Below are 24,001 nucleotides of genomic sequence, written 5' to 3' on the forward strand. Positions count from 1 at the left end.
GCCCGCATGTAAAGTTTTATGAGTCTCATTTGCACCTGTTATAATGCTGCATTTCTGTTCCAGAAGCATCTGGTTTGAATATTTCTTTCAGGCTTTGATCACTCTGTTTATTCAAAGCATTGATTTGAAGGCGAGCTCAACTTCTTGAAGCCTGCAGCAGTCAAAAACCATGTGTTGACAACCGAGTGGCAGTATAGTTTAAACTTATTAGACGGAATTGCTATTCTTCCCCAAAAGAATGTAATCAAATACAAACTAGAGGGCTTTAATGGTCTCCAAAGCTAGCCATAGCTCTCCTGTTCAGTTCAGTCCATAACAGAAAGTGCTATCCAAATAAACCCCTAACATATCATTATGTTGTAGTAGATGTTTTTAGCGGGCCGTTAAACCTGTGAAATGGACTTTGATGCAGCATAGGCGCTAGAAAAGTTTAGGACTGTTTTTATGTTCTTCTGGTTCCATTGACTAATCAGCAATGTCAATGTTATTTTTCTACAGCTCCAGAGTGATTAGTCACAGGACATTTACGACCGCCCGTGATGGAACAACCTAAGGTCGCATACTTTCGGCGCTGCGAAGATTGCTGAACAACTTCCATTGAGAAGAATGGGAATGCTCTAGGTAGGCCTATTATAGAGCCCAATATTAAACCCTGCTGAAATCAATTGTGAGTCTAGTCTCCCGTGTGCTTCATGTGAGTAACACAGAGCTACTAGATTTCCAAATAAACCACTTATGAGGTTGCATTTTAGTGGTTATGGTGACTTAGAAGGGAGGAGAGAGCAAAGCAGCTCGCTGGGTCTTTGAAAGGTGTGATTTCCTCTGGGCACTTTATATCAGTGATATGCTTAATTTAATTTCATACTTGTGCCAGTGAAAAAACATAAACAACAGAAAGAATAAATCACTGAGGGATGTGTCATCATCTTATTATTCCTAATATCAGCTGGAAACAGAAGGCCATAGAGGGTTTTCAACTAAATTCAACTTCGAACTCTTATGCTGTTTGTTGCCATGCTCATTAAGAATATATTTTGTCACAATGTTAGGTAGGAGGCATCCAGCTCCTGCATAGTCCTTGTGGTGTGACACATTTGTCTCCTTACTGCAGCAGGAACAATTGGAGCAGTCACCTGTGGGTGCCGTTGAGGATTCTGGGGCCTGAATTAGTGGCTGTATTTACATTTGGCCCCTGCACTGTTAACATTCCCGTGTTCTTTGGAGGCCTGGGATCTCATAATTCTCTCCCGGTAAACTTTTCACGGTGGCTGAAAGAGCGCTTCGCAGTATTTCAAATCTGCTGGCCATTTTCAGCTGCCAAGGAAACAGGATTCTCAGTGGAATGAAATATTCTCTTGCATCAGTTTAAAAACACACATTATTTTTCTCTTATTTGACATTGTTGCTGCACCTCTCTTCCCAGTCTGTCAGTAATGCTCTGGGCTGCGTTTCCCAAAAGCATTATAAGCTAAGTTGATCGTGTGGTGGTAATGGTGGTGGATCTGCTTTTGGAAAACGCAGCCCTGCTTAGCTCCTGTCTTTATCAAGCAAACATTTAAAAGGAAATGAATCTTTAATATTTTCAGAAAAGTACAAGGTTACGAGGAACCGTCTTTTTTCATTTTGCCATCAACTGATCAGTTTTCAAATAATGCTGAGAAATAATTGAACTTCACGGGACCGTAATAGAGTGCTTACTGATAGGCTGTCTGCAAATGTATTTATTTTTAAGTAAAAACTCATCCACTGACTATCATAGGAGTTTTGAGGACCTTGTTAGAAATGAAGTGGAGTGAAATATATACAAAATTTGTCTTTCACAATAGTTTTGTCTGAAAGTCAAAAGTTAAAGGCACACTATGCAGGAATTCCATTTTTGTCAAACAGCGACCCCTAGAGTCACTGTGGAGTACTTATATTTAACGTTACTGTCGTAAATACCACTGATACCCCTTTGAAGCTGTTATATTAAGGTACAAATCTTGCATAGTGTGCCTTAGAGATCTAGGGGGTGTTTATGGGTGGGCTTACTATGATATTAGACTACATAGCCTATAATAAAAGATATTGAATTTCAAACCTGAGCCAAACATTTTTTTTTTTTCAAAGATCAACAGTCTGTCATTAGTCTTTAGTCTGCCACTAAAAAACGGCGTGTTGTGGTTCTGGTACTCCAGCCATGTCAACGAAACAAATTAATTAAAATTTGCCTATCAATGTATTTCTATTTCGCGCCTATATCTTTGTAGAACTTCAAAAAAAGAAACAGAAAAGATGCTGCAGCCGATGAGCCGCCGGTGGGGCCGACTCAACCTCCACGGACAGTTTATAATATTTTATCAGAAAATAACTACTCAAAATTTTGCTTTAGTATAATTTTCGGGACAATTAGGGCTGGTTTCGGGACAACAGCTTAGATTTCGGGACGTCTGGTCACCCTGTGGCGGAATGAAATGCGCGCAAGTGTCTTAATGCTTCATGTGTTGTTGTTGTTGATGTGTGTGATGTGCTGCCTTAAAGCATGTCGCGATTCTCGCGAGATTTGTCGGGGGCGCTCCTCTCAAGCTTGCATTGCTGGTTTTTCCAGCGGCGTCCCTCCCAAGCTTTACTACCAGGACGATTCGCCCTACTATGAGTTTGTTTACCACTTAAATGACTTTGGAGATGTTTTATTAAGGTACAATTCTTACAATACGGTACAGTACTCAAGTAAATGTACTTCATTACTGTCCACCTCTGGGTGGGAATTATTTAAATGTGGAATATTTAAGTGTCTATGTTTGTAGAATAAAACAATCATTACTGATATAGAAAATAACTCTATAGAAGATATAGAATAACTAACTTTGGAGTGGACTTTGTAACTTTGCAGACATTTATATGCTCAAACCTCAAAATTAAACTCTAAAGAAATGTAAAAAAGGATAACAGATCCTCTTTAAAGAGGTGTAAATAAACGGCTAATATGAATGAATGAAGCATACTGCATTTGCACAGATGTAGATCATGTGTTTTTCGCAGAACAAGCTTCGCTCTACTTCTAGCATGTGTTAGGTCCCTGTGAGTCAACCTAGCATAGCCTGACAGATGTACCGGCTGCACTTTTAATTATGATGCAGGCCCGAACCCAAACTCATTAAAACATCTTGAATAACAAAGGCTGTATTGTCTGAGATCATTTGTCCCGCAGACAACAAAATGCTGTATTCCAGATGAGTCGATAATTTGGCGTAATAAATGGAAAGCCGGCTGCCTCACGCGTGGAAGATTTATCTCTGATGAGCTCGGTGGTCATTGTTCTTACTCATTGGCTGCAAATTGACGGGTCGTTTCAGAGTTTAAAAACCAGATCTCCTGCCCCAGGTCCCTTTGAACAGAACAGATGGAGGACAATTGCCACCAGAGCTTTTACTCTGGTGGTGCTCATAATGAATTTCACACATTATTTTCTGCTTCAGACCATTAATGTGCTGTAAATGTGTGTATTTTTTTCTGCTTATTATGCAGAAGCATCTATAAATGCGCTATTTGTAGGTTAATTATGAGGTTAGCTTAACCAGTGACATGAGTTTGGGTCAGGGCTATCTGTGTTTGAGTGATTATTTTGCTAATGTCACAAAGTATACACTGTTCAGAATATGATACTACTATACTGAGCTCAGTATTTCTGCATTATGTAGTTGTGCATACTGTCCATTGTATTGTTGATAGAAATTAAAGGAGTAGTTCACTTTAAAAAAAAAAAACTTCTGCTGATAATTTACACACCCCCATGTCATCCAAGATATTATATTATTTATATTATTATATTATTTAAATAATTATATTATTTATTTATAAACAAAACATTTCTTTTGGACTTCAGTGGGAACCAAACGGTTCAAGGTCCAAAAGACAGTTTCAGTGCAAACTGTTCAAAGGGGTTTAAACGATTTCAAGACGATGAATAAGGGTCTTATTAAGTGAAATGATCACTTAATTTTTTAGAAAAAAATAACAAAGTTTAAGTTTTATAAGCTCAAATGCTCTTCTTGCTCTGTTCTGTGATGCGCGTTCGTGACTCTCCTGTTCGAACTCGTTTATCAAAATGAACGAATCTTTTTTTGTGTCATTTGGTTCATTCAACGAACAAACTGAAAGAGTTGACTTGGGAAAAGATTAGTTCATTTTTGATGAACGAGTTCGAATAGGAGAGTCACGAATGCGCATCACAGAACAAACCAAGACAACAATTTGAGCTTATAAAACTTAAACTTCGTTTTGTTTTTGTTTTTTGTTTTTTTAAATGAGCGATCGTTTCGCTTGATATGACCCTTATTCATCGTCTGGAATCGTTTAAAGCCCTTTGAACTTTTTTGCAGTTTGCACTGGAACTGTCTTTTGTACCTTGAACCGTTTGGTTCCCACTGAAGTCCAAAAAAAAAAAGTTTTGTGCGCGTGATAGAGATGATAATTCAAAACCAAACAGATATTTTGTTGTCAGAGTATTCAAGGCACAAGCTGCAAAGTGTATTTTGAGGTGAAACACAGACACAATCTCGGCAGACTTATATCACATCTTGTAAAAAGGGGCATAATATGTCTCCTTTAAACAAAATGGTTACACTTTATTTTGATGGTACACTTTAGACATTTTAATAACCATCACTATCTTTGCAACTACATGTCTAACTAGCTCTCATTAGAGTATTGGTAGACTTTTAGTAGGTTAAGTGTTAAGGTTAGAATAAGTTGACAGTAGTTGCGAAGTTAGGCTACTTATAGTTAGTAGAATGAGTGGACCATCAAAATAAAGTGTTCCCAACAGAAGTCTTCTGCCTCAGATCCCAGTGAGTGCCCCAAAACTGCCAAACAAAGTCTTTCCCATGAGCTTCTCCATATGTTAGCAGTCAGGTCTGTTTGATGTCGTGACTTACTGTGTTTATCATGTCTTGGTTGGGCTCGCAGGGCTGGGTGTGAGTCACTATGGTCGATTTAATTTTTTATTGGCTTGTGCATGTCTGTGCGAGTGTTTATTAAAAGGGCAGAGTAGAATAGCTCTATGCTTCTATAATTCATCAAGCTGGAGTCCTCCGTAAGCAGTCCATTTTCATTTGAGCTGGTCCAGATGAAAGATGTGTGTGGAGAGAAGGACTAGATCCCTTTTCAATCTCTCTGTTTCAAAACAGTCACACAAACCCTGCTTTTACAAGGGCTTTGTCCCCACAAATCCCTGTGCTGTGCTCAGGATATTCATGACAAGAGCCGTGAGAGGAAGGATGATGAGGAGGGAGCGATGAAATGGAGAAGTAGATGATAGGAGATGGTAAAGGGAAAAAAAGGTGGGAAGAACAAGGAGGGGGAGATTACATGTTTGTGACTTTTCACTGCAGCCGTTGTCTCTCTTTCAGTTCATGAGTGTGAATCGAATTACCCATGCCCTGCAGGATGTTGAAGTAGAATTCAGTTGGAAGGGTGAAGAATTTACCGAGTTGCAATTCAACATGGTTACATATAAGAATTTCATTAGTTCAACACAACCCAAAATGGGAGAGAACAGAAAACGTGAATAGGTGATTTATGTATGCATGTATGTATGTATGTATTTTAGGCTATAGAAATTTCTCTTCCAACATTGTTAATGATAACATGTTTATTGGAAATTCATACTGAAAATATATATGTAAGCCATGTTAAATGTATTAAAAAACACATTTACTCCAGCTATGAATTTCTTTAAATAATAACCATGTCCGTTCGTTCATTCATTTGTTCGTTCATTCGTTCGTTTAATGCATTAACTATGCCTTGCAATGCACCTTATAAATGATCTCTATAAATTGAATAATTGTAACCACAGCTATAATACATTGTAATATATAAAGTATATATTCAGTAATGCATTAAAATGTCTTTCTTCTGCTGAACACAAAAGAAGATATTTTGAAGAATGTTGGTAAACAAAGAGTTGACTTCCATAGTATTATTTTCCATAATATGGAAGTCAATATAGGGTACATCAACTGTTTGGTTACCGACTTTCTTCATTTGTGATCACCAGAATAAAGAAATCCATACAGGTTTGGAACAACTTGAGGGTTGAACAAATTAGATGGTTTACCCACTAATTTTAGGTAAAATGTTTATATATATACACACACACACACACATATATATATATATATATATATACACACTTGCTATGAATTTCTTTGAATAATAATCTCTTTGAATTTTTATTCCATTTCAAGTCTGGATTGCAATTCAGTATCCTATTTGCCACTTTAGTTGAAATGCATTTCCCCAAAAAAGCAAAATTATATGGTTTGGATGGGTGAACATGAAGGTGAGTAAATGATGACTGAATTTTCTCAGAAGAGTCCCTTTTATTAACAGGTAATTTACTCTTGATCCCAACTGCAGAAAGCCTCTGTAATTTAATCCCTAAACATCTAAGCATATCTCACTTACCAAGATGTGACATGCTGTAGAAATGCCACACTGTCCCAGCATCCTCCTCTTCTTTTTATACCTAAACTTTCAGGGACTGAGCAAAACAACTTTGCTTGCAAACCGTCCAAATTCAATCCAAGTTCTCAGACAGCCAACAGCAACAATCCCTCAAATCAGTGCAGAAATTCTGGGACAGCTGCCTTCTGAGTGCTGTTTGCATTTTCTTACATCATCATTACCTGTCTGTAACACACACACACACACACGTACACATCACAAATCATGACTGACTGTGTCCCTCTTTCATCTTTCTGGAAAATATTGTCTCTGGCGTGGCATTTAAGCAATAGTTAACCCAAAAATGAAAATTCTGTCATCATTTACTCCCCCTCACATAGTTTCAAAACCTGTATAAGTTGCTTCTGTAAAAAAACCAAAACACAAACACTAAAAAACAACAAAAATCAATGTGCAATTGAGCTTTCAAGTTTCTTATATTAGAGGTCCTATAAGTCTACGGTAGCAAGCCAAACATTTAAGACAAAATTCAAAATTCATCTGCAGAGAGCAAGAAATAGCCGGGGAATTGATCGGACTCATGAAGTTTTGTGAACTGGATCAAATTATCCCTTAAAAGAAAAAAAAAGACTCGCCAGAGTTATTTTCTTTCATGAACTTTAAAGAACAAGAAATAGAATCAATATCAAGCTTTACTTTTGAGTCGGCATGAAATGGAAGTTGCGGTACAGTATTTTCTTTCCTGTTGTGATGTATATCCAAGTGAAATGGCTTCTTGACCAAGAAAAAATGTAGAATGAGACTTGATTTTGTCCATAAGGAATTGGTGGCTGGTTTGCTGTTGGTCGATCTCATGTGAGTGACAGGTTGCCCTGTGCGGACATGAAAAGAAAATGAGCGGACATGAATTTAAAAAAGACAATTATGTGCACAGATAAATCATTCATTAAAGTACTGCAATATTCCATAAAAAATCAAGAATCATCCATTTTGATTTAATTCTAAATCAATTAATATTCTAAAAAGTGTGTTCAGGATATTGTGTTTCGCATAAAAAAGAAAGGTTTGGAAAAAAGAAAAAAAGAAATGTTTGGAAATGATGACATTTTCATTTTTGGGTGAATTATTCCTTTAACTAATATATGCAGCCTCAAGCAGAAGAGGTGTAAAGTAAAGAAATAAGACGAGTGGGTGGAAAGAAGGTATCTCCGTCTATGACTAAGTTGGCATGGCCTTATACACTTCTTTAATTGCAAGTAGTTCACTTTTCAAAAAACTTTTGCTGATAATTTACTCACCCCCATGTCATCCAAGATGTCAATTTCTTTCTTTCTTCAGCCGAAAAGAAATGAAGGTTTTTGATGAAAATATTCCAGGATTGTCTCCATATAATAGACTTCAATGGGAACCAAACGGTTCAAGGTCCAAATGAGTGTTTCAGTGCAGCTTCAAAGGGCTTTAAACGACACCAGGCGATGAATAAGGGTCTTATCTAGTGAAACGATCAGTAATTTCAAAAATAAATAAAAAAGTTTTAGTTTTATGAGCACAAATGCTCAGTTCTGTGATGAGCGTTCGTGACTCTCCTGTTCAAACGAACAAATCTTTTTTCGAGTCATGACTCGAAGGATCATAGATAAGACCCTTATTCATCTTCTGTTGTCGTTTAAAGCCCTTTGAAGCTGCACTGAAACTCTCATTTGGTTCCCATTGAAGTCCATTATATGGAGAAAATCTTGGAATGTTTTCATCAAAAACCTTAATTTCTTTTCGACTGAAGAAAAAAAAGACATGGACATCTTGGATGACATGGGGGTGAGCAAATTATCAGCAAAAGTTTTTTTTTTTTAAAGTGAACTACTCCTTTAATGCCACACGCCGTCAAGTTGCCCCTCAGTTTAAGTCCCTCAGTTTAGCATGGCTTGTGCCTAATTAAAAACAATACGGGAACATGGAACAGACTCAGCTGAGAGAGAAAAAGGAATCGTATTGTCAGAGTCTCTCAGGAAATAGCAAACAAATTAGCAGATGGCCTGCAGAAATAGTTGTAGTGATTCACCTGGGAGGGTTGACAGAGAAGGGGGAGAGCCAGAAGATGAAACTGCCGGCATATGTTATATATATAGAGCTCAGACACAGCAGGGCTGTCAAACAGCATGATACTGTACTGTATGTGCGAGAAAAGCCAGATTCCTCATGATGGTGAAGTGCTGTTAGCTTCCTTTCTGAGATACAAAAGACTCAAGTGCCCCTAATATGTACTTGCTTTGGGGGATTGCTAAACAAAACGATATCACGTCGCTCATATGCTTTAATCCAGAGACTTTGAGAGAAGGACTTCAGAAAACCCAATTCATTGTTGGGGAAGACAATTCATTGTTGGGAAAAATAAAAAAAAACGTCCATTTTGTCAGACTAAATTCTCTCTTCCACCCTCAATACCCACGGCTGAGGTGCAGTCACTACTGGTGGAATACCACAGCAAGTGCTTGGGAGCACTTCGACTCGGCGCAGTAATATCATCACTCGGGAAAAATCCTCTCCCCCTCCGGAGTGATGATATTACTGCGAGTTGAAGTGCTCCCAAGCACTTGCTGTGGTATTCCACTTTACATTATAGGGCCAGTTGTTCAAAGGTAAGCTGATCGGATTTTGGTTATCGGATTGGATCAAATCTTGAAAATGGGTTGTTCAAAAGGGAAAGAAGGAATCTTAAATCAGATTAGATCAGGGAATCCAATCCTAGTTTTAATCTGGATCAAACCTTCAGTTTGTGTTGTTCAAAACTTGTCAGTGGGATTTGGATAACTTTGATCCAAAAAAACAGGATTATCCTGATCCCAACAGGGGGTAGGATTTCAAGGTGGATTTCAGGAAGAAAATGTAGTAAATCTTTAAAATTGGTCAAATAATACATTTGTATCATTTAGTGTTTACTTTTATTTAGATTTTGCACTTGACTTGTGTAACCGTTGTAACAGTGATAAAGTAGACATAGGCTAATTCAGTATAGTAAAGTAAAAATAAAATAAAAATGATCTTGTCCCCATTTGTGTTTTGTCTCAAAATAAGAAACACTTACAGTGACCCCATGTTGGCTCTTCTACCTGTTCTTTACATAGCTGCTAGCCCACATTGTGATATGTTGTCCCATTTAGAGCACTGGTAATCTTGAAAACTGTGTATCTGGGTGATCCAGTCCAATGTTGCTTTGAAAAACCGGCATAAAAGTAAGACAGATTACCTGATCCTGGATATGAAAAATGGGATTTCCAAATCTGGATCATTTTGATCCAGATTAAATGTTTTGAACAACTGGCCCATATCCACTTTACATGCTTAGAAAAGTGCAATTTTTTTTTATTTTGTGTCACCATTCTTGGTCGAGTTACACTAGTGAGACAGAGAGGTGTGTCAACTCGTTTTAGTTAAGGGAATAACATAGTCTAATATAAAAAACAGTGGAGTATCCAAAATGAATACAACTGAATATGATAAATCTAATCAATAAAATTGAGGCAACAGATTACAATCAGCATTATTAATTAAATTTAACAAATTAGAACTGAGTAACATTAACCAAAGTTAATTATTTAAAATGAGTAGAATTTACACATTTTTTTAAACAAAAATATCGGAAAAACACATTCATTTTTAAAATATTGGAAGAATAGAGTTCAGTGATTCATGTCAAATGATTGGGAATTAATGATTATGTTAAAACACAACCAACACCATCAAATCACCTTTTATTTGTTCATCTGGTGGTTATAATTCATGTATAACAGCCAAACAACATAATGATTTAAGGGTCAAGAGCCCAACTAAAACACACACTGATCTCCATAATGGTGATGGTGACAGTTTTCTCCTTAAGTGATTCTGTTTGTTAACATCAGGTGTCTTCAATGATGGCAATAAAAAAAGAGGTCTTAATTCATCTTTGACATCAGCCTGTTATTCCGATATTTTTTTTTTCGAAAAATTTTGCCCATTTTAAATGGTTAACTTTTAAGTAATTCATTTGGTTACTTATCACTCAATTCTAATTTGTTCAATTTAATTCATAATATTGACACAATTTTATTGATCAGATTTAACATATTCAGTCGTATTCATTTTTACAGTGTATGATGTTGTTGTTGTTTTTTACTTAATCATGTCTATTGGTAATTAGTTAAACCAACCCAAATTAGAAAGTTTACACAAAATACAGACAACATCATCAACTTGATTACACACGTTTGATGGACAACATTTTCTTGAAGCTTGAAGCTGCTAGCTAAATGTTTTCTTGAAAATTGTTTTATTAATATGTTTATTAGTTTTAACAATTTATAAGGTTAATTGCATTAGTTGTTCGATGGTAAAATATTAAAAGGAATTTTTGATAAATGTATGTTTACAGAGGCAGAAGTTATTTTGACAAAAGGTTACTTTTCTTGGAATAACGTGCACGATAAGATGCAAGCATGTTTTATAAAAAAAAAAGTAAGGTCGAGTCATTTTTTGATTTAGTGTTTAGGAGATTCTCGCACCGTTTGATATAAGGTCAATGGGATGTGAAGCTCTGTGGTTTCTCAATCTGTTGTTTGTCGTTTGTTGAAAGGTGTTCATTTTCTTTTTGAATCCCCTGTGATGTTCCCAGACTGCTGAAGAATATGTGACGACTGACACTCACCATTCTCTTTGTGTCTGGTTAAAGGTATGATCCGTCATCAGGAAGACTCAAAGAACTTCAGGCTTTCATAGGCTCTGACACTTCAACATAAAGCCATGAAAAACTGGAATGTGTGATGACTCTCACCTGCAAGCATGCCTCTACCGTCTTTGAAGGTAATTGAGTTTTGATCCATATGTCTGTCTTTATTTGGCTCTGTTATACTGTCAGTATCTTTCAAAGAGCTGTCTGTTCCTTCTGGTGTATCCTCTCATCAGTATGATGGGCAAACAGCAGGAGGGGTTGAGCAAATGCACTTTATAAGATGTCTAATACGACGTCACTAAGATGTGCTTGAGTGACAAATGAGAAGAACGAACGAGTATTTCCCACTGTATATTCTGTCGTGATTGACTTTTTCTTTGTAGTGACCCACATCAGACACGGTATGTGATTAATTGTTTCTTGATTGACACTTATTATATTAAATTATGCAATTATTATTTTATGTTAATACATTTCCTTAAAGGAGAATGTTCACTTTTAAAAAAAACTTTTGCTGATAATTTACTCACCCCCATGTCATCCAAGATGTCCATGTCTTTCTTTCTTCAGTCGAAAAGAAATGAAGGTTTTGGATGAAAACATTCCAGGATTTTTCTCCATATAATGGACTTCAATGGGGTCCAAACGGTTCAAGGTCCAAAAGACAGTTTCAGTGCAAACTGCAAACTGTTCAAAGGGCTTTAAATGATTCCAGACGATGAATAAGGGTCTTATCAAGCGAAACGATCAGTCATTAAAAAAAAAATAATAACAAAGTTTAGTTTTATAAGCTCAAATGGTTTAAATGCCTTGCTCTGTTCTGTGATACACGTTCGTGACTCTCCTGTTTGAACATGTTTATCAAAATGAACGAATCTTGTTTCTTGTCATTTGGTTCATTCATCGAACGAAATGAACGAATTGACTCGTAAAAAGATTCGTTCATTTTGATAAACGAGTTCTAACAGGAGAGTCACGAACGCGCATCACAGAACAGAGCAAGGCGAGCATTTGAGCTTATAAAACTTAAACTTTATTTTTTTTTAGGATTGATTGTTTTGCTTGATAAGACCCTTATTCATCGTCTGGAATCGTTTAAAGCCCTCTGAACAGTTTGCAGCTTGCACTGAAACTGTCTTTTGTACAGTGCATTATATGGAGAAAAATCCTGGATTTCTTTTCGACTGAAGAAAGACATGGACATCTTGGATGACATGGGGGTAAAAAGAGTTAAAGTGAACTACTCCTTTAATTATCATGAGTGAATCTTGTGACATGTCAAGAACAAATTCAGACCATATTTTATCTTAAACTTTACACCTACATACACTTGCATTGTGACATTATTTTTATGACAAATAAGCACATTATTATCCACAATCTCATTACTCTTATGCAAAAAAAAAAAAAATCTTATTTAAACTGGTTCATGGTAGTATTTGTCCTTTTTTTTTTTTTTTTGGACCTGGGCAGGTTTTGTGCAATTCAGAAATTCATCTTTTATGAGTCACATCATATCCTCATTGAGTTCCACCCACTGCGCCAGGAGAAGCCAGGAGTTGATTTATCAACTTATCAACACGCTAATGCTATTAAATGTTATCGAAGCATGACAGTATACCCAGTGGCACTGTCTGCTGTCATCCTGTAGTGCTAACAGGGGACCGAAAATCAGGCGTCTGCACTAAATCACGCTGTTATATAACATCTGAAGCACAATCAAGTAAACTGCCTCTTGAAAGGCCTCCAACACACTTCGGTCAAGGACAACGTGTACTTCAAGGTCAAGTGTTCTTTCAGGACTTGAAAGGGACTTTTTACAGTGAACATCGTCCTGTTGTTGTCTCACCATATCTCCCTTAGATTTATGGATTTGTACAAAACTCAAATTGTATCCAAATTTGGCTCATCCTGTACCATTTGTGTAACAGACTTGAAACGTCGGATGAATGAAACTGCGCAATTGTTCTGGAGATGTACTCTGTTATTTTCAATAGACTTACAACTGAACCCTGACGGATGAAAATAAGAGACAAAAAATATGCTAACCCTTAATTTTGATGGTCCCTTTTGAACATTCTGTTGACTAAAAGTAATTTTGCAACTACAACTTATTCTAACCTAAACCCTACCAGTCTACTAATACTCTACTAACAATCTACTGTAAAAAAAAAAAATGGTTGGTTTAACTTAAAAAAGTAAGTAACCTGGTTGCCTTAAAATGTTAAGTTCATTGAACTGGAAAAAGGGAGTTAATACAATTAAGGAGAATGGTTTAATCATCAGAAACTCAAAATTATATGTTATCTGAACTAAATAAATTATTTAAGTTGATTTGACACAAGAAAAAAATGTTGTGATTACTACACTGTAAAAAAATATTGTTGGTTTAACTTAAAAAAGTAAGTAACCTGGGTTGCCTTAAAATTTTAAGTTGATTGAACTGGAAAAAGTGAGTTAATACAATGAAGGAGATTAATTTAATCATCATAAACTCAAAATAATACGTTATCTCTACTAAATAAATTATTATAAAGTTGATTTGACAAAAGAAAATATGTTGTGATAACAAATCTTGAAAATATATTTTTACAGTAGGTGCAACGTTACTTATAGTCAACAGAATGTGTAATTACTTGTAGCCAACAGAAAGGGACCATCAAAATAAAGAGAGACCAAATACTGTGAAGGAGGGATCTTTCAACAGTATCTTGGGAATTATTAAGGAACTTTACTTTGCATAATAGTTTGCATTTAATTTATTATTTAGACAACAAACGTCCTGTTAACTTCCAAGACTCCGTCAGACATTTTGTGATGAGGTTTGCAATAGATATTGTGGTTTCACTTTATTTTGATGGTAACTCATTCTGTTGTCTATAATGTTGCACCTTCATGTCTACTGACTCTCATTAAAGTGTTTGAGTATTAGTAGACTCACTGTAAAAAATATTTTCAAGATTTGTTATCACAACAAATTTTCTTTTGTCAAATAAACTTTAGAACAATTTATTTAGTTGAGATAACTTATTATTTTGAGTTTCTGATGGTTAAATTAATCTACTTCATTGTACTAACTCACTTTTTCCAGTTCAATCAACTTAAAATTTTAAGGCAACCCAGGTTACTTACTTACTTTAAGTTAAACCAACAATATTTTTTTACAGTGTAGTAATCACAACGTTTTTTCTTTTGTCAAATCAACTTAAATAATTTATTTAATTCAGATAACCTATTATTTTGAGTTTCTGATGGTTATATTAATCTCCTTCATTGTATTAACTCACTTTTTCCAGTTGAATGAACTTAAAATTTTAAGGCAACCAGGTTACTTACTTTTTGTTAGAATAAGTTGACATGTTGAAAAGTTACTTGGTATAATGTCTATAGGAGGAGCATCACAATAAAGAGTTAGCAGATATTCAGCAGACAGTAATAGGCTATTCTTCTAACACTCTAATGAGAGTTAGTTGACATAGTTGCAAAGTTACGTATAGTCATCAACAGCACAATATTATGTATTTCACACTTTTTGGTTAAAGCAATTACTTATCTAAAGAAGCCGTTTTAAGTGCAGCCCAGAAAGTCCCTTTTATTCTTATCTCAGAAACCAATAAAGGAAAAATATATTATCTCTGGTCATGCATTTAGTAAACAGCTTACTTAATTTATTCTTTCAAATTTTAATGGAATTATTCACTAAAAAACAAAAATTCCGTTGATGTTCCAAACCCATTTGCTGTCCATGAAACACTGAAGATGTTTTGCTCTGCATACAATGCCAGTTCATAGCTGTCAAGCTCCAAAAATATCATACAAGACTAAATACACAACATCTTTCTGTGAGGAACGAACTGAAATTCGAGTTATTTTTGGTAATTTTGGGATGTATGGGATTTATTGTTGCCTAGCAACTAGCGGTTTCATGTGCAATATTCAAAACGTCTAGAGTCTAAAAACAAACTAGAGAGTTCGTCTCCTCATGGGGATCCAGTTTGATCAGTTGATCTGAGATTTTGGTAACACTTTATTTTGCAGTGTCATAGCAACATAGTATTCCATGTAGTTACTTTAGTAAATTATGCATAATTACATGCAACTCACCCTGAACCAAACCAACCCGTCATCCTAATCCTAATAATTACTTAATATTACTCAGTACCTAAATGTATAGTACCCTAACCCAGTGTAACAAAGACACCTTAAAATAAAGTGTAACCAATAGTGTTGTATTTGTGTTACTTCTAATGCAATAGATCTGTTCAGTTGGCTTTGGCGTCTTGCATAGGCGCTCGGGCACCCACGGAAAAACACAGATCAAAAAATCGATTGTGAATAGGGAACCTCTCTGATCGGTGGATCTCACATCAGGTCCCGGCGGCGGCGGGTCAACAACCTGACATAAACCTGGGTGGCACCCACAGGATTTCTGGACTTTATAATACAGTAAAATATTAACACTAAATGTATTTTTTATTACTACTCAGAATACTTTTGAATGTCTTTTGAACAGTACGCTGGAAGCATTATATGTTATTCTAGTATATATATATATATATATATATATATATATATATATATATATATATTCTAAGCCCATTTCATCTGCTTATTCTAGCTGTAGTTAATTACATATTCAAAGAGGCCAGGAAATTTGCTCCAGGCATGGCATTGTGCCCCAGCTTGCCATGCCGTTTTGTCCTTGGCTTTACCATGACCTTCATTTTGTCCTTTGCTTTTGTTGTGCAACTGTGCATTTAAACATCCCTGACTTAGCTGTCAGTGCAGTGGGATTCGGCGCTATCTCAGGAGAACAGGGGTCATTTCTCTCTTGTTTCTTCTCTTCGGCTGTCAGGGAGAGCCCTCTATTATACAGCTGTATAGAGGGGCGGACAGCATTCGCAGGGGCAGTGTGTTGTTTGTTTAAAGGCTGAGGCTGAGGCTGACCCAGCAGAAAGGAGCTCTTGTATGCCAGAGACACAGGATGCCAAAGCTCACCTTCCTCTTTCCTGCCATTCCCCCTTAGGGGCTCTGCCAATGCAAATGTGCACCTCCAGCCTGGAGCCCAATGAATACACTCACAATAAATGACTTCAGTTCAGTCCATTTAGCTCCGTTTCAGAACCTAGCGCGCTTGCCTTGCTGTTTTCCTTCTAAGGCGGCATGTTAACTGAAATGAACCCTCATAAGTGACTGATTTGGTACCTCCACTGTGAAATTTGAATGGAGGCACTTATACTTAAAACTGTTTTTTTAGTGTTCTCTGTTTGTGCATTTCTTGTTGAAATAGGAAGTTTGTTTGGATTGGGAACTATCAAAGAATTCCCTTTTCCAATAGTGTGGATATTTGCAACAATGTGTCCAATTTTGTATCCGTTTTTCTGGAAGAGACCGATTACAAAAAATGCTGGGTTGTTTTAACCCATCTTTGGGTCAAATATGGACAAACTCAGCCATTGGGTTAAATGTTTAAATTACATTTTTAACCCAACCCAGCATTTTTCAGTTTTAATCAGTAAGATTCTTTTCATATTTTGTTCACCAAGACCATAAAAAAACTGTTTTATATTTTATATATTTTCTGTTTTATATATTTTAAAATGCAATTCATTCATGTGATGACAAAGCTGAATTTTCAGCATTATCACTCCAGTCTTCAGTGTCACATGATCCTTCTGAAATATCCAACTGATTGGGTGCTCAAGAAATATCTTAAAATATACATGATTTTAACATTATAAATGTCTTTACGGTCACTTTTGATCAATCGAATGCATTCTCGTGGGGAAAAACATTATATATGTGTGTATATATATACTGTATATATATATATATATATATATATATATATATATATATATTACTGAAATTTTTAATTGTAAGTCTATTTTATCAAGTTTTCTGTAAGTCTATTTTAAAAAGTCTATTTTATCAAGTTTGTTTGATCAATGTGGTCTTGAAGAGACTTTCTATTTGATTTCTAATGACTTTAATTTCATTGATGTAGCTCATGTTCATGCTTATTCAGGTATGTTAAACTGTTTTTATGAATATCTATTTATTACAAACTAATAGTTTATGTTAACTGTAAAAACATTATTTTCAGTGTATGCAGGACCTTATCATGCAAGTAATCATATGCACATAAAAGATACTGTGGAATATATATATGTATATATGAAGAGTTCAGATGCAAAAGCCTCTAAATGCTATTTGGAATTTTCTTCTGTAATGAGGATTTTTATCAAACTTGTATATTTAAGTTCAGTAATTTCACTTAAATAACAATTAATAGGTAATCTTCATTGCCATTTAAGTGAAATCACTGAACTTAAATATACAAGTTTGATAAAAATGATCTTTCTAGAAGAAAATTTCAAATGGCACTTAGAGGCTTTTGCATCTGAACTCTCCATATATGTATGTATATATATATATATATATATATATATATATATATTCTACCAGGCTGAACTGTTTTCAACTGTTTTCAGCTTGTTGCCATCCATTCTGGCATTGCCTTATTCGTGAAGAATACATGATGTTGACTTGGTATTTGGCACAAAAAAAAAAAGCTACATCTCAAGGTTGCTGCCTACCATTTGAAACCACCTTTGTGATGCCTTAATACCCTGTCTATTTTGGCAGCTCACAAGATTTCAGAACAGCTAAGGTCTCTCTACATATGGAAGGTCAAAACAACACGTCTCGCATGTCCGAATTTGCATTTTATTCCAACCTCAGCAAATCAATGCTCTGGACGTAATGTATTATATGAGATCAATGATTTCCTTCTCTGGCTTTCTTGGTAGAACCCCGAGGTGGTGTTCCCCGCCCAGGCGCAGAGAGCGTGCCGGCAAGGTTGATTGATAACCTCCCTCTCACCGCAGAACTCATCCCTTGCCTGCCCTGCGGTTTCTCAGCTCCGTGGACTGGACTTCCTCTGGGTTAGAGAGAGATAGCGGGGGCCCATTAGCAGGCCCCTCACGCAGGTGTCGTCAGAGCCTCATGCTGTGCAGCGGGCTGCATTCACCTTGCCTTTGGAGGAGAGTGCACTAGACAGAGAAGCAAGGTTAGGAACGATGCAGGGGGAGGTTGAACTGTAAATTAATTTAACCCTGCAAGCACTAATATTGCTGGAGTACTTAAGGGTTATCTAGGATTAGAAATGCTGGAAAACAATATAATAAACTCCCACTACCACCACTATCCTTCCTCACAAAATTGCAAACCTCTTTTTTACTGTATTATTTATTCTATTTTATTATATATAACAAAAGTTTGGAATTTTTTAATATTTTTTTTAAAGAAGTCTGCTCACAAGGGCTGATTTTTTTTTTTGTTCTAAAATACGGAAAAAGTAATAATTACTTCAATGAGCTTAATATTTCTAACATAAATTAATAAGCAGTTTATGTAAAGTTGCTTTGAAACGAAAAGCGCTATACAAATAAATGCGAATTGAATTGAGGAAAAAAAACATTAATATTGTCAAATACTATTACAATTTAAATATATATTTTAAAATGTTTTTTACTCATGTGATGGCTGAATTTTCAGCATAATTTCTTCAGGCATCAGTACATGAACCTTACTGAAATTATTCTAATGTGTTGATTTGCTGCTCAGTTATTATCAGTTATTATTGGTGCTCAATTATTAATTATAATTATTCTTCCTCTAGACATAGCGCTGATCCATAGGGCCAAAAAGTACCAGTTTTGTTTCATCGCTCCACAGAACAGAATCCCAAAACTTCTGTGGGTTATATATATGATTTTGAGCAAATTGGAGACTAGTTTTCTTGTGCTTTTGGGTCAGTTGTGGCGTACGTCTTGCGTTTAGTACGTCCGAATGCGTTTAGTACGCGCCTACTGTGCAAACTGAAACATCAATATCTGTTGCCACCAAGTCTTGCTGCAGGTCTTTTGCAGTCACAAGGGTTTTTCTGAACCTGTCTTCTGAGAAATCTGGTTCCAGCCATTGATATCTTGCTTTAAAACCTAGCCAGTTCAGATATTACGTGTGTTCTAGCTCAAGCACACCTTGTGCAACTAATGAAGCCCTTGATTATTTGCATCAGGTGTGCTTGAGACGAAAGTTTGGCAGATTTGTGCTGTTGTGGATTTCTATTCAGGGGTTTGAATAATTTTGAGACTGCAGACGTCATTAAAAGTAGCATTTTCAGTTGAATTTGGGGAAGCCACTTGAAGCATTAGTTGTGTTGAGCTAAGTTATTTAAACTTGTTTGATTTTTTTTTTCATTGCAAACATCTGAATGTCTGTCAATTTTGCCAATAAGCCTTTTTAAGATTTGGAATGGGGGTTGAACATTTTAGATTACAACTATAGCGTATACAACGTATAGTGTTACAAAAGATTTGTCTTCAAATAAATGATGTTCTCAATTCTGTACATTTATAGACAGACAGATATAAAGACAGACATAGTTTGCTGCAGAATGTCGAGATTCATTATGCTCATGGTTGATTTATGGCAGCACTGTAAATTAGCACTGTTTTATAAACGATCTAGCACAGTGTTGTGCAATTTTAGACGTAAATTGGGTTTTTATAATATGATATGGCACAATTAGCATATCCATTAAAATTTAATTGCACAAAAGAAGTATTTCAGATCCGTATCCCGTGATATAATGAAAAACAAAAAGAAAATGGGTAACACCATGTGGCCTGTGGCGCTTATTGAATCTCTAAATAGAAGTAAAGCCACATTGCAGGCAGATCTTTACTCCTGCTGCAATTAAGACCTGTATCGATCTCCTCCCTATTACATTAAAACCATGCGGGGCTATAATTTCATCCATTTCAAGTTAATGTCTCAAAGAACACACCGTACATAATCGTCAACATGACTAATTGTACCATGCCTCGCAAATAAACCACAGAGGCCCTATCATCCCAGCAGCTGATCACACCGGGCTGATAGATGAACTGACCTTGTGGAACAGAGATCCGTTTTTACAGATTCTGCTTTAAAACTCTTGTTGGAGACTCAGTTAGCAGGCCTAAAATCATGAAATTTACCTAGGGCTCTGACACCCTTTTTGTCATAGTGGAAGCTCAGAGTACATGGATCTCAGAAAAGCTTATCAGAACAGAAGAGGTAAAAAATGAAGAGGGGATTATGGGTGCTTAGGTCTTCACTACAGATGGGAATTTCATGGAATTTAACCAACTCTGATTCCAATTCCATTTGGAAGCTCTCGACGAGTGCAGTTTTCTGTATTGACAAAATTCAGTGTTAAAATTAGCTTTTATTAAGTAGCAATTGGAAGTGATTTTCCACTTTGCGAGTGGAACTTTTACGAAGATTTTTTTTTAAACTATATAAAAAACAAAGCATGCCATGCATTTATGTTAAATCTCAGCCTGGCAGTTATGGCTGTAAATTAAAAAATTAAATGCACATGATATTTTTACACTACCTTTCAAATAGGGAATATTTGTGGCTTTTGGTGGAATTTTTGCACCAAACACCAAATACATGCTTATTTCTAACTCTCTGCTATACACTCTTAAAAATGTTGTTGTTTTAACCCAAATTTTGGGGTAAATATGGACAAACTCAAACATTGGGTTGAAAATGTAATTTAAAAATGGAACCCAATGGCTGTGTTTGTCCATTTTTGACCCAAAATTGGGTTAAAACAACCCAGCATTTTTTAGACTGTACACTATACTGTTTAATATTTTTATTCAGAAAGGATTTAATTGAACAAAAGTGACAGTAAAGGTTTTTAAATTGTTACAAAAAAAAAAATCTGTTTAAAATAAATGCTGCACTCTAAAAAATTCTGGGTTGTTTCAACCCAAATTTGGGTAAAATATGGCTAAACCCTACTGTTGGATTAAAAATGTAAAATTTACAGTTGAAAATGAAAATTGATGTTGGGTTAGAATTTTTGATTATATTTTTAACCTAACATTTGGGTTTGTCTATTTGACTCAAATTTGGGTTAAAACAACCAGCATTGTTTAGAGTGTGTTCTTTTTAACTCGATTACGGATCCCATAACAATATTAAGCAGATCAAATGTTTTCAATATTGATAAGAAGAAGAAAAGTTTAATGTTTGTTTGTTTTCTCTCTCTCTCTCTCTCTCTCATATTCTGTCATATTAGTAGATGAAAGTTGAGGAAGTTGGTTTAGCTGCACTCTAAAAATTGCTGGGTTGTTTCAACCCAAATTTGGGTCAAACATGGACTAACCCAAATGTTGGGTTAAAAATGCAATCAAAAAATCACTGTTGAAAGTTGAATTTGGGTTAAAATTTGAAATTACATTTTTAACCCAACATTTGGGTTTGTCCATATTTGACCCAAATTTTGGTTAAAACAACCCAGCGTGTGCAAATCCGTGTGAAGACATAAAAAAACCCACGTTTTTGCCGTTATCCAAGGCAAATGCATTAATGAAGCAAAACATAATGGGACTGATATTGAAATTCATATCTTGTGTCATGGAACGGATTAAGGAAAAAGGTCATTGCATTGATAAGAAAGAATAAAAGCTATCAAAGTCACATTCATCTTACCAGAATCCTAACAGGGAGGGTCAACATAGAGGCCAAGCTCTCTAGCAGATAAAAACACTCTACATGGAGATAAAACTCTTTTAAACGGAAAAGTTCTAAGAGGCACATGAAAGATAAATGTAATAAATACATAATATTTATGCAACTAGATTTATTTGCATTTCAAAGGAAAATTAGTGGTGCTTTTCCAGTGGAAAACCTGCTCTATGTTAGGCTGTGTGTGGTTGCTTTGCCATTGCTAAGGTGTTCTAGGTATTTGTTTAAAAAGTCCAGACCATATTCTGGTCTGTGGTTCAGAAGTTGTCTGTAAGTTGTGAATTAGTCTGTGAGGCTAAAATCAAAATATAATCACACCTCTCACCAACAAGCCGCATGATTTGAAACGGTCCAGAATAGAGGTTCAGTAAAGTCAAATATTTAAGATAAAACCACACAAATGCTCGTATAATCCTCCAGATAGATCTGTCAAAGATTCATAGGTTTTTGAGCTGCTGTGTTTAGCTCTTAGTACACACAGACCCCAAACCAGCTATTACGGAGATATAAGAAATGGATCCTCATTTCAAGTCTTGACAATGTCTCAATTATTCTAAAATGACTCACCTTATAAGCCATATTACATCCAATTACATCCAATAGCCAATGCATTTAGCAAAATAAGAGAAGGTATATCTGCTGGAATGAAGCCACAATACAGTTTTAATGCTCTAACTTGTATAGTTTTTTTGGCTGTAAACAAAATTAACATGTTCTGACAAACATCAATCTAACTTTGGTGACATTATCAAACACCACGTAGACCCGCCCCTGTCTGTCTGCCTTGGCTAAGTGATAGTTTTGATTGAGGATAATTCTCAAGCATATTCTCATTTAAATCTTTCAGAGAAGATTATAACTGATGAAACATCACTTTACTCACAGTCAGGCTTCTCATTACTCAGTGAATATACGTTAATTAGTTTCTCTCCCTACAGTTACCTGCAAAGCTGGTGAGATTTCACTCACGATGGTGATTTGATGGTGTCTCAAGGTGACGTGGGGTCTGTCTCTTTAAAAGGTCGGTCCAAGGGAATTTCACACGTGTGTGGGTGGTGTGTGTTGGTCTCAATATTGAGACTGATTGAGGTTGACGACTGGCGCAATCAGAATACGTGTCACAGCATAACCATCGACGGATCTCACAAATGATTTTTTTTTTCTTCCAAAGAACTGAATTGAATTGAATAAGGGAAAGGCCAAATCTGTTTCAGACCATTAAATCTTACAAATGATACATACACTCCCTAATGGAGGTGTTGCTGTGAGAGAGAAATGACCATGAGTCACTCACACCTCCACTGAAGATATTCTGTGACTCATCTGTACAATAGATATCAACGTAATGCTTTTGTAGTGTAGATGTCTTGTTTATGCTCTTAAGGAGTTACCCTCTAATGCCTGTGTCTTGTTACTTATGAGCTTATAAGCTTGCATAATCATATAAGCATGATGAGTGCCTCATAAGAAGCTTATATGTTAATCACAATGTACTGTTTGTGCGTCCACTCTTAGTATAAACTCTTTTGATGGGGTGGAAGTTGTCACGATGGAACATATCCTCAGTTTAAAGGTGTAATTCCCCCCCAAAAATACATTTAATTTAAAATTGCAATGTATTAATTACAATAAATGTAATATTTATAATTTAAATTATAAATAAATGTAATATTTGAATTAATTCTGTCTTTATTTACTTATTGTTTAATCTTTTAAAATTCTTCTTTTGTGTTCTGCAGAAATAAATGACAAAGCATACAGGTTTGGAACAACATGATGGTGAGTAAATTATGACATTTTCATTTTTGAGTCAATCCTTTTATACTCATTGATTTAAAGCAGGGGTTTCAAGCTCAAATTACCCAAGGACCATAAGTCAGTTGTTGGTGAACAGCTTCACCAAATTACAAGGGTTTTTAGCACCGCATATTTGTATTCAGATATTGCCACAGTTGTACATTTAGTGTAACACTTAGTTCACATTTGCAAAAACAAATGGTCGTTCCAAACCCATAGGACTTTATTTTCTTCAATGGAGCACTTAAAGTACATTTTTAAAAATATTCAGGTCATTATTTTAAATATAATGAGGCATATAGTGAGGCATAGTGTTGTCAAGCTCCAAAAAAAAATATCATAAAATTTGTCCATATCAAAATATTGTCCATCCTCTATTCTAGTGGTTAAAATGATAAAATGATAGCTTTGTTTGCTGTACTGGTCTGGGTTATTTTCATTAAAAAACTAAAATGA

The 24,001-nt window shown here is 35.6% G+C and overlaps 1 long non-coding RNA gene across 1 annotated transcript; it reads left to right on the plus strand.

Moving 5' to 3' along the window:
- The first annotated feature begins 496 nt into the window (after positions 1 to 496).
- On the plus strand, positions 497 to 18,332 carry LOC148978386 (uncharacterized). Its single transcript, XR_016169336.1, has 3 exons — positions 497 to 621; positions 11,156 to 11,286; positions 17,968 to 18,332. It is a non-coding gene; the product is annotated as an uncharacterized LOC148978386 (long non-coding RNA).
- The last annotated feature ends 5,669 nt before the right edge of the window (positions 18,333 to 24,001 follow it).

The sequence above is a fragment of the Pimephales promelas genome, chromosome 7 (genome assembly GCF_988280905.1).
Source record: "Pimephales promelas chromosome 7, fPimPro1.hap1.1, whole genome shotgun sequence".
NCBI lineage: Eukaryota > Metazoa > Chordata > Actinopteri > Cypriniformes > Leuciscidae > Pimephales > Pimephales promelas.